Source organism: Ostrinia nubilalis, chromosome 8, assembly GCF_963855985.1.
Source record: "Ostrinia nubilalis chromosome 8, ilOstNubi1.1, whole genome shotgun sequence".
NCBI lineage: Eukaryota > Metazoa > Arthropoda > Insecta > Lepidoptera > Crambidae > Ostrinia > Ostrinia nubilalis.
This window is the reverse complement of record NC_087095.1, coordinates 13,639,933-13,651,312: the sequence shown is the minus strand read 5'-3', so window position 1 is coordinate 13,651,312 and position 11,380 is coordinate 13,639,933. Positions and strand designations below refer to the sequence as shown.

Sequence of the window (11,380 nt, the reverse complement as noted above, 5' to 3'; positions counted from 1 at the left end):
ACATGAATGACTTAAGAATTTGAATCCAAATTCTTCAGAAAATTGAAGCTTTTAGAAGAAACAATAATTCATGTGAGGGATAATTGAATGGAAAATGTCGAGCAATCGAAGTGATATAAGAATGCCACTGGCTCAACCTTGCGGAGCAATCAATCTTGTTTTGTTCGTAGATATCTATAAAGCATACTTTCAGGACCATAATATACGGACGACAGCACATCGGACTACCCATTTTTGTTGCAAATTCGCTCCTATCACCATTGCATAAGATCCTACAGTGTTTACCTTGACGCGCCGTCGTCTAGGAAATGGAGTGGAATTGAGACGGCTCAATCTAGATAGAAAACTTCCAATATTAAGAAAATCCAAATCTTCCTTTACTCGGAGCTTATACCTGGCTACCTCTATCAGTTTTTCAGCGAATTACTTAACTTCAAGTCTGACGTTAGACTTGAAGTTAAGTAGTTAGTTTTGTGCGTTAGATCATGACTATAAAAGTTTCTTAGATAAGATTGACTACATTTTATAATCCTGTCTCTAATTTCGCAATTTCTTAAACTTTTGCTGATTGTGAGTCAATTTGTTAACAAACAATAATGTAATCTATTTCTGTAATATTTTTGATCAAAATTATTATATGAAGGTGAAGAGCCCTTTCTTAGCTAAAGCTGATAGATAAAAATACTTTTACCGCGTTATGTCTATTTATTTAATTTATTGTATAAATAACTAAGTGGTCAATGAATTTGTAATCGGTTATAAATAAGTTATCAAATAATGTCTCATTAGAAGGTATTTGCTGGTCCAATATTAGCATTAGTCATATCAATAAAAGCAACATTTCCACACATTTTATTGGTAGGTATTTCTCTAATTGGAATAGTTTTAGTAAATTAACATACAAATCTATGATATGACGCCATTTCATTTAATTTGAGGCGAGAATTATCATTAAAAACGTTTTGTTGTTTCAATAAACGATTAGTTAACAACTTTGCTCATCAACTTTTACTGTGTCATGGAAACATTTTAGACGTGTCCGTTATATTTTTATATTAATTAAATGACCGAGAATTTTATCTCGGTACTAAGATAAAAGTGTAAGTTATTATGCCACAGACAAATTTTATCAAAGAGGGTTATGCTCTTTTGCTCCCGCAGTGGAGACTAAATAATTGTGTGCTTACCATGAGTTTAAGTTAGGTGTGCTCGCTAGCGACTGCGTATAAAAATGACATAAAATGAATGACAGATTATACAGCGCCCCTAGCGGCTACGTTCAAGAACTAAAATCTTCATAGAATTTTTTAACTAACTTTAACTCATGGTAAGCACACTGATGATGATGATGAAGATGCGACCGATAGAGCGACCACATAATACAGAGTAGTTATAACAAACACCATGTTAGATCATGGCCTAAACAAACATTACATACATGTCTCATTTTATACATATTTTCCTCGAAGTTTATATAAAATCTATTTTTAGACGAAACATCTTTCGACAGTTATTGGCGATGCCGCCTTAGGCTTGTATAATTTTCTGATACAGAATGAATTATTCAAAAGTTAAGCACGTGAGTTAAATGTCGTCAACCCCTTATGCCTCCATTACTCATTGTAATTATAATTAAATAAAAAAACACATACCGGGTTTAATTAAGTGATTTGAATACAGTGCCTCTACCATGAGTTTACCTACCGAGCATCTCGCTATCGAGGGCGTAAAAAAATGTATGACAAATTGTACAGCGCCTCTAGCGGTTAGTAGCTGAACCACAGCAAAACTAAAAACACTACCATGAGTTCATCTCAAATCGTTAGGTAAAAAACCTATCTAATTGAATACGATAGCGACTAAAGTTTTTATTAAGTTTCATACAAATAACTTACCATGAGTTGCAATTTTCAAAGATGTCATCGAAAAATACCTTAGCTGTCACAGTAACGTAACTCACTGGCTTATTGACGTGTGAAAAGCAAAATAAAATTGTGGTTTTAGGTCATTTTAGGTGTTTTCTTTATTAAATTATGTCGGAAAGAAGTTTATTACGATGGAACATGTTATCAGCATGTGGGCAGACCTCCCACTAGGTGGACCGACGATCTGGTGAAGGTCGCGGGAAGAACCTGGATGCGGGCACATTGTGGAGATCCTTGGGGGAGGGAGAGGATGCAGCGTTTCCCAGAGATATGCGAGGGAATTGTGTCGTGCGAAGATCTCTAGCTGTGCTGTGAAAATGTGTGCGGGTTTCCACCAAAGCTGTGCGAGGAAAATGTATCGTACGAGGATGTGTAGCAGAGATTTGAAAATGCTCATTAGTGTTGTACTGCCTGAGCCTTTTCTACTAGAGATGTGCTGACCGAGGCGAGGTAAATGAAGCGATTCTATTGGTTCTTTACAAACACAAATCCTTCGCTACGCATCCTCGCACATCTCTGGTGGAAACGCAGCCTTACGAGATCATGATAGAAAGCTAATCCGACAATTAATATGTATTTTCATAAGTTGAAATTTACTTTTCTTTTTAATCAGTCTGTGTATTATGTATTAGGTTTTGTGAAATAAATAGTCAATAAAAATTAATCATTTTATTTTGAACTAGCTTTTGCCCGCGGCTTCGTCCGCGTGAAATTTAGTTTGTTACAGATCGTCATAATTATAGCCTATATGTTAATCTGGGTTATAAACAATAATACTGTAAAGTTTCATCAAAATCAGTTCAGTACTTTTTGCGTGAAAGAGTAACAAACATCTAGACATAATGACATCCAAACTTTCGCATTTTTAATATTAAGTAGGATATTAGTAGGATATGTATTTACTTAATTATTATTACTAACGAGATTGCTACCATGTATGTTTAGTGACCATGAAAGATTAAAACAATATAATGTATTTAATTAATTATAATATCTTAAGTTTTACAATAATAAGGTAGGTATATCCATCCAGTTACCCTAGGTCTTTATTATGGATTTAATTTACAAGTAGTTATTTACAAGCACTCTGCTCTAAATCCTTTGGCTTCAGGGAAGAACCTGGACCGCCACCAGTCCAGTGTTCCCTTGGCAGCTCTGTGTATGCGAGTTGCCTTCTTCTTGCTGTTTAAAGTCACTCCACACCTTAACAAATAAATATTACAAATAATAATGACGAAATAAGATAAAAGCAATCAAAATGAATAAAGTAGTAGGTATTTATACACACTTTTCTCAATTTCTCAGTAGTTTTCCTGTCGCCGGTGGCATCAGCATTTCACGTTCGCGTGTCCGTTACTTCCACCCACCGTTGACTATTGTTGAATCTTTCTTGGGGCCCTTCAGTGGGCATACTCAGATCGCCATATCTATAGAAAAACAACTTTATTGTATCTAGAAAATATAAATCTAGCACTCATATTACTGAATTTTAGCTAGGCACGTGGAAGTTATGCTGGAAAGGTTGTATTGCTCCAAAAAAACCAGCTCAAAATTATTCGTTTAATATCGAAATTCCTCCACCACATAGTATGTTTATTTTTACTTAACTTACCTTTCCATAAATTCTACAATCGGTTTAAACGGATAGGCGCAGGTTCTCATTTTCCTATCGTGGTTAAAATCCAATTTTTTGTGGAAAATTATTCATCAATAATAATCCTTCAACAAAACATGTTTTGCTATCTGTTGTCATGACAACAGCTGCGTCAAAGTCGCAATGACAAGAAATAAACAATACAAATTTAAAATCGTCATGTTAATTCAGCTTTAAGCACTGTTCTAGGACACTTAAATTTTGCAGTGTTATTTTTGACATTTTTGTTATTTCCTACTCTATCTTTTCTATATAGTTAGAAAGGAGCGGCATTCGTTCTTTCATTCATCCATTCATAGAGTGTGAAGTTGGATACGTTAACATGCTCACCAACATAACATCACAAAACCATCGAATTATCGCTGGCGAGTAAAGTATACGGTAATTGAACTCATGGTATGATTTTAATGCAAACTTCATCGATCCACGTTTAAACTCTATCGACTGTAGTATACGAATACAAGTTTTCGATGGCAACTCATGGTAGAGGCACAGATCGTTTGTTAACCATTCGAATAACCATTAATTGTCAAATATAGTTTACATGACAATACTCGCTTTTAGGCGCATAATTCGATTCCGATAATGTGTTTGATACCATCGCCGATCTTTTCATTGTGATGAATTCTCTCCTAACACACACATACTTTTGTTTAGCTAGAGAGGTTAACGGGAATATTAGTGTTGTATCTAGCACATACAGTAAGTGAGTATGTATTTTGAAGAACATACTAGTTGTTTTAGTTGAAATTTAACTGGAATTTCGTTGCCTGTGGCTCTGGAAGTCTGGATGCTTTAATTACATTTTCGTTAAAATTCCCGGCAATATAAATTGCATTTCATCAGAATGTTAAATGTTCGCAACTTAAATTCACAGTATTTTACAGTACAGCAGATTGGTACAATAAATTTAATATAAGTGACAAGAATCTACCATTTTCTGGGCACTTGGAAACGCCCCGATTAGATTTCCATGCTTCTGCAAAATAGGCAAAACGTGACAGTTGTAATGTCGGAAGGCCTTAGCTCCAGCGTTTTTTGTATGGAGTTACCTACATCGCTCCGTGAACGGATTCGATTGTAGATTCGAAAAACCGGCCAAGTGCGAGTCGGACTCGCGCACCGAGGGTTCCGTACCATTGATTTATGAAATTTAAATTATTATTTTTTATTTAAGTTATTAGTATGAAAGATTACGCGGTAATAAGCGATTTACGATTTACGAGGTATTAAAAAAAAACTACTTACTAGATCTCGTTCAAAACAATTTTCGTTGGTAGTTTTTATAGTAATGTACATCATATGTTTTTTTAGATTTTTCATTTTCTTATTTTAGAAGTTAGAGGGGGGGGGGGGGGGGGCAACTTTTTTCCACTTTGGAAGCGTCTGTCACACAAACTATTCGGTTTAGAAAAAAAATGTTTTAGAAACCTCGATATCATTTTTGAAGATCTATCCATAGATACCCCACGCGTATGTGTTTGATGAAAAAAATTTTTTTGAGTTTCAGTTCTAAGTATGGGGAGCCCCCAATATTTATTATTATTTTTTTATTTTTGCATCAAAATCTTAATGCGGTTCACAGAATACATCTACTTACCAAGTTTCAACAGTATAGCTCTTATAGTTTCGGAAAAAAATGGCTGTGACATACGGACGGACAGACGGACGGACGGACGGAGGGACAGACATGACGAATCTATAAGGGTTCCGTTTTTTGCCATTTGGCTACGGAACCCTAAAAATTGGCAATTGTCTAGACCTACAGGAATATTCCAGCGATCCCAGCGTTTCGACGAATACAAAATACGGTAGAACATCGTAATAGCACTAAGCAGTACCGCGGCCGTTTCCTGCGCTTGCCCAACCGGCGCGCGGCGCTTGCGTCCAAACTGGTCTGGAACGTTCTGCAACCGTGCACTGTTTCGAAAGATGCCTTTCTTAAACTATGTGTGGATAGGGAACTGGAGGTTTACATCCATCGACAATTTAGCGGTATTTTAATTTAGTAGTAATGTAACTGAGACCACAATGTACTGTAAGTAGGTGCTTATATGATTTTAATCGGCCGTTTGGTGTAGTGGTTCGGAACAGACTACTATTCCGAGAGGACCCGGGGTTGATTCCCGGCCGGGCAGAAATTATGATGAATTTTAATTTCTGTGATAGGCTATAGGCATAGCTGGGCACCGTTAATCAAATTGTTAACTTCGTTAATCGTTAAACCGTTAATAAAAAAATTAACTTCGTTAAACGTTAAAACGTTATATTTCGCAAGATTTAACGCAAGTTAACGTTAATCGTTAATCCGTTAACACATGATAATAAAACGGAAAAAAATGTATGAAAGGTTCAAATAATTTCGAAAGCTTGTATCTCGCATAGAATTGATTCCTCTTTTATGTTTGCACTACAAGCTTTCGAAATTATTTGAACCTTGCATAAGTACAATTATTTTTTTCGTTTTAGTAACTACACTACAACTGCATTTCAGAATAAAAGCTTGTTTTTTTTATATCATAATTTTCTTTTACACTTTTTATTATTAGTATCTCTCAGAGCCTTGGTTCAATTATAATACAACTAGCTTTTGCCCGCGGCTTCACCCGCGTGAAATTTCGTTTGTCACAGATCGTAATAAATTATAGCCTATATGTTATTCTGGGTTATAAATAATAATACTGGGAAGTTTCATCAAAATCCGTTTAGTAGTTTTTGCGTGAAAGAGTAACAAACATCCAGACATCCACACAAACTTTCGCATTTATAATATTATAAGTAGGATTTAGCACCAAAGTGCTCGAAAAGACAAATCCAACAAACCCAACTCGATAAGTTTCCACAGTTTCGTTTAGGAATTCCTATGGCCACCTCCTGACTCCGTCATCAGAACCCTGGACATCATCTAGTACTAAAGTGCTCGAAAAGACAAATTCAACGAACCCAAATTCTATGCGATTCCGCCGTTTCATTTAGGAGTTCCTATGGCCACCTCCTGACTCCACCATCAGACCAGCTCAATGGTACCATAACATTGCATTTGTCATCGTACCTAAATAAGTATAACAAATTTCAGCTCAATCGGTTGAGGAAAACTAGTCATAAATTCAGTTGCAAGATTTGTCCCACAAATACTAACAAGTGAAAAAAGCTTGTAAAAAATAAATAAATAAAAAATATCATTTTTTATATCGTTTCGTTAGTGTAAAGCAATCGTAATCATTTGACAGTTCATAACGTACGACTGGTTACAAAAACTGTTGTTTTGGGTTCTGGAAGTTCTGGAAGCCAGAACGTAACTTGTCAGAACGCGTTTTTCTAGCGTTTTTAAGCGTGTTTGCTGTATCTTTTTGGTAAATAGTAGGTTCTGGATTAACGATTAACGGACTTAGGATAATTTAACGGAAGTTAACGAGTCCGTTAACATTTTTTAAAGTTAACTTAAAAGTTAATCCGTTAATAGAAATGTTAACTTCGTTAATTAACGATTAACGGATTAACGAGTTAATGCCCAGCTATGGCTATAGGGATGTTCCTATGTGTAATAATTATGTATGTATTTACAAAAAAAAGTATTTAAGTATGTTTATATCCGTTGTCTAGTACCCATAGTCATAGTACAAGCTTTGCTTAGTTTGGAACGAGAAGCGTAGTGTAAAATGTCCAGGGATATTTATTTATTATTATTATTTATTTATAACATTCTGTAGCCAGTTCATGGGGTATATTTTCCACAGATCCGGATGTTTCGTCAAAGAAAAGCGTGGCATATACGAGTGCCTCTGAAACCCTACTACATACATATTTCAGAATCCCACAAATAAGTAATCCCTGTAATTGCGAGTATCTTTAACTTATATCTTACGAAAAGTGTAAATTATTCGACTCATAACATTAATAATGTACTTATAGGTATAGCATGTCTCAAACTCAAAGTCAAAGTCAAATTATCTTTATTTTTAAGAAAACTGTGAATTATTCGACCTCATAACAGACGTACTTAGTTAGCATGACTCAAAGTGAAAGTAAAATTTTCCTTATTTGTATAGAGTATAGACTATTTAAATAGTACTTACAATTCATCAAATATTTTGCTCTTAAGGAGCCTCTACCTACATGCCTCATACTCTTTTTACCCTACCAGCGCTTCGAGACCAACATTTGGCAAGTGCTGAGAAGAAGCGCCGCAACAAACTCAGTCACCACTGTCTGCCGATAAATAAATAGAAATAGCAGTAGTAACTAGGTACGTTATTGATTCAGGAGCAGTTCTTTGAATATACCACGCATTCTTATAAGAACATTACATTTCCCAGACATAACCGTCTTTGTAAGACTGTAAACATTGACAGCCTTTCCCAAAGTAAGTAAGTATGTCATGAGTATTACTTTAAAAGTATTGGAGGCTGCAAGGATAAGACCTTCGCCCTAAGGATGCGTTTAACCGCACGATAATGCAAATACGCTACATTTGGGGTGAATACAGCAAGCTTACTTAATAACACATTCGCTGCCCACAAAAAGAGCCATAATAGTAAAACAAAAGGGGACATGAGTGATTTGTTGAAATGTCAGTCCCTTATGACAAGATTCAAAGAATTGATGAGGATTGAGGATATGCAGGACCTCGCATAGAGGGGCGAAAGTTGGCCTTGGACATTCGTGATTTTAACTTGAAGGGACAAGGGGACCTTTATTCAGTAGTAAGGTACAATGAGTACCTATATCATATGAGTTTATTCTCTTCAGCTTGCTCGCTGATCGACTTGGCTCATTAATTTCTAATTAACTTCCGCTTGACCCAAAGTTAACTGTTTCGCCTTTTGTTGTTAACGAAGTAACCAATAAATTATTTGTCGAATTATTTATATTTTTAGCTACACGAAAAATAACTAAAGCGCATAAATACTAAAGAACACTGGCTTATTTATGGGTGTTTAGTTTATAGTGCTACTAGACACACCATGACTTTGATAAGAGTAGTAACTGCTGTGTCTAAATAATGCTATGATCTATTTCACTGAATATCAATTTATTCGTGGTGCGTCAATACTGATCACATCATTACGCTTCAATGCGGGTTATGAAGCTCCAAATTTATCAAATCGATTCTGATTAATGATACCCAAATTGGGAGTGGAATGTGCATCGACAAAAAATTACTGTAAAGTTTGTCCACAAGGATAAATGTGCCCTATTTAAGCATACTTTTCTACAACTTCATATACCCAATACTACAATTTGCATTGTTTCTTTGTTCCTTGGAAAATACTTAATGTTTACCACGATACTGGGTGTCAAGTCAAGTTGACATTGACCCACTATAAAAAAGCGGTTCTACTGTTTTTACTTATGTTATCGTGTTACCGAACACATAACGTGCGCCCTTGGTGGTTAAGATCCGTTATGAAATCTCTTTGTAATTAACCCATTTATAATAGGCCAAATATTTAGCTTCGATTTTGTAACGGAAAATTTCGTAGTTTCCCGAGACGCCGGAAACGCATGTTCACTTGTTACGCTCCACATGCCGCGAACGGGTTAAAGCGCTTTCATTCATTGTTTTAGAATACTTAAAGAGCTAATCCAGATGACGCGTTTTCAATCGCGCAATTTTGAGATACAGAGATAAGCGTTTTGCTCATGAAATCTTACGACTGACATGCAGTTTGACAGAATGTACGAATATGAATCTCTAGTAGGTAATTATCTCACAATCGCGCGATTTGAAACGCGCGAGTAAAAACGCGTCATCTGAACTTCTCCGATTCGCACAGTTTGTATCTCAGTAATATGTATAAAATTAGATACATCGTCTGTAGTTCCATCCAAAACAGTATTAAAAACTCTACACTAAAAAAAAATAAGAACATAAAAACAGATCCTAATTGGAAAATCAGACTTCTACTGCTGATTTTTTCCTTTTTAAAGAACAATTTATTTCATCACCATCATTTCAGCCATAGAACGTCCACTGCTGAACATAGGCCTCCCCCAATGCTTTCCATGTTGATCGATTGGTAGCGGCCTGCAATTTATTTATTTATACTATAATGCCAAAATGTTAACATTAGGCGAACTTTATGCATTCTCATCCAGTTTACCTTCGGGTTATGCAGAAAAAATAGTTTGGCGGTATAACAATACTACCATTCGATCACAATGATAGTAATTCCGCAACACTATGCGTCACTGGGTAGGCATAAAATACGAATCTTCTTCTTCTTCTTCTTTTCAGCCAAATGACGTCCACTGCTGGACAAAGGCCTCCCCCAAGGCTTTCCACAATGAACGGTCCTGCGCTGCCCGCATCCAGGCTCTTCCCGCGACCTTTACCAGATCGTCGGTCCACCTAGTAGGAGGCCTGCCCACGCTACGTCTTCCAGCCCGTGGTCGCCACTACAAATCGCCACTACAACTACTACTAAAAATACGAATGCGCTGAGTAAAATGTCTTAAGTGGTTCACCGCACAAGTGCCTACGTTTCGCAACTGGTCAATGACCAAATAAACGTGTTAATTTCCACACAGTTTGTTTATTTAACCTTTAGGCGACTGTAATATGTAGTTGATTACCTAGGTACACGCTGTTTTATGAGGGAAAGTGTCTGCAATACAAAAAGAAAATACAATGACGAATCCTAATATAGAAGATTTATTTCATTATTTTGTAAAAAACGGTTTTAATGAACATCAGTATATTTTAATACCTACTTGATTTTCATGAGGGATCATCTGCATGGCAAAAACATCACATCTATTACGAATTTTATCGACGATCTTTAAAATTACATTAATAGTTCTTTATCAAATTGAATAATAACAACACAGCTTTCAAATCGACTTTCGAGTCTATATTAAATTAAAGCTTAAAGATTTTGATTTAATTAATTATTCATACACTCAAAATACACTATTTATTTAAAAAATATTGTTTAGGTACGACCCGCATTAGCAACTGAAAGCCAACGAACTTTATTTATTTTATCAATTAATGCAGCCGATTTCAATTATTAATTAAATGTTTCACTCGGAAATTAAGAGAGATAATAACAGCTGTTGATATCCGGGCGATATGAAATACAATGTCATTGATTGCAAATTAAATAAAAGCTTTTTACTGTACAGTCGCAAGTTTAATCTTAAGGTGAGTATAGACTAGTCACTAGAGCATTTACTTGTAACAGAACAACGAGCCGCTCTACGAAATGTCTAGTGTATCACCACCCTGTCACGAACCGAACGTCATACCAGGCCTGTTCATCTCCGCGAGTTTACATCGAAAACAAAACACGCACGATGGCCCACCTACAGGATACTATTCGACAAGGCCTCACATACGAGCGAACATTGACTCACGCACGCGTATTCTTGTGTATGATGGAAGAAAATAAAGAAAATGGTGTACTAAATACTGTGCAGTATTTAACTGCCTAAATAATAATAAAAACACAGAATGTACTTTTTTAAGTTGCCTCAAGACACTGAGAGGTAAATAAGTAGTTAATATTATTCATGATAATTCATGCTAAATCATGTATTTCCTCCGCCATTTTCCGCAGTTTGGCACCTCACATCAAATCATTTTACCGAAGTCAGCCCTATAGCTTCGGCGCAGTGCCGATCACTGACGTTTGTCAACAAAATGGTGCTTGACTCTTGAGACAGGCTAAATTACACCGTATTGTTAATGACATTGAGCATACATTTTTTTAAATACCTTCGCGAAGTAAAACTTCTGTACGTAGTACTTACTATTATTCTGTGGTCATACATTTTACCTGTATTGTACCATTCGCAA

At 35.9% G+C, this 11,380-nt stretch overlaps 1 long non-coding RNA gene across 1 annotated transcript; it reads right to left on the bottom strand.

The window, feature by feature from the left end:
• Positions 1-2,897: 2,897 nt before the first annotated feature.
• LOC135074237 (uncharacterized) lies at positions 2,898-4,071 on the bottom strand. The gene is made up of 3 exons (XR_010257781.1): positions 3,538-4,071; positions 3,214-3,352; positions 2,898-3,128 (listed from the first exon to the last, which is right to left on the bottom strand). It is a non-coding gene; the product is annotated as an uncharacterized LOC135074237 (long non-coding RNA).
• Positions 4,072-11,380: the final 7,309 nt, after the last annotated feature.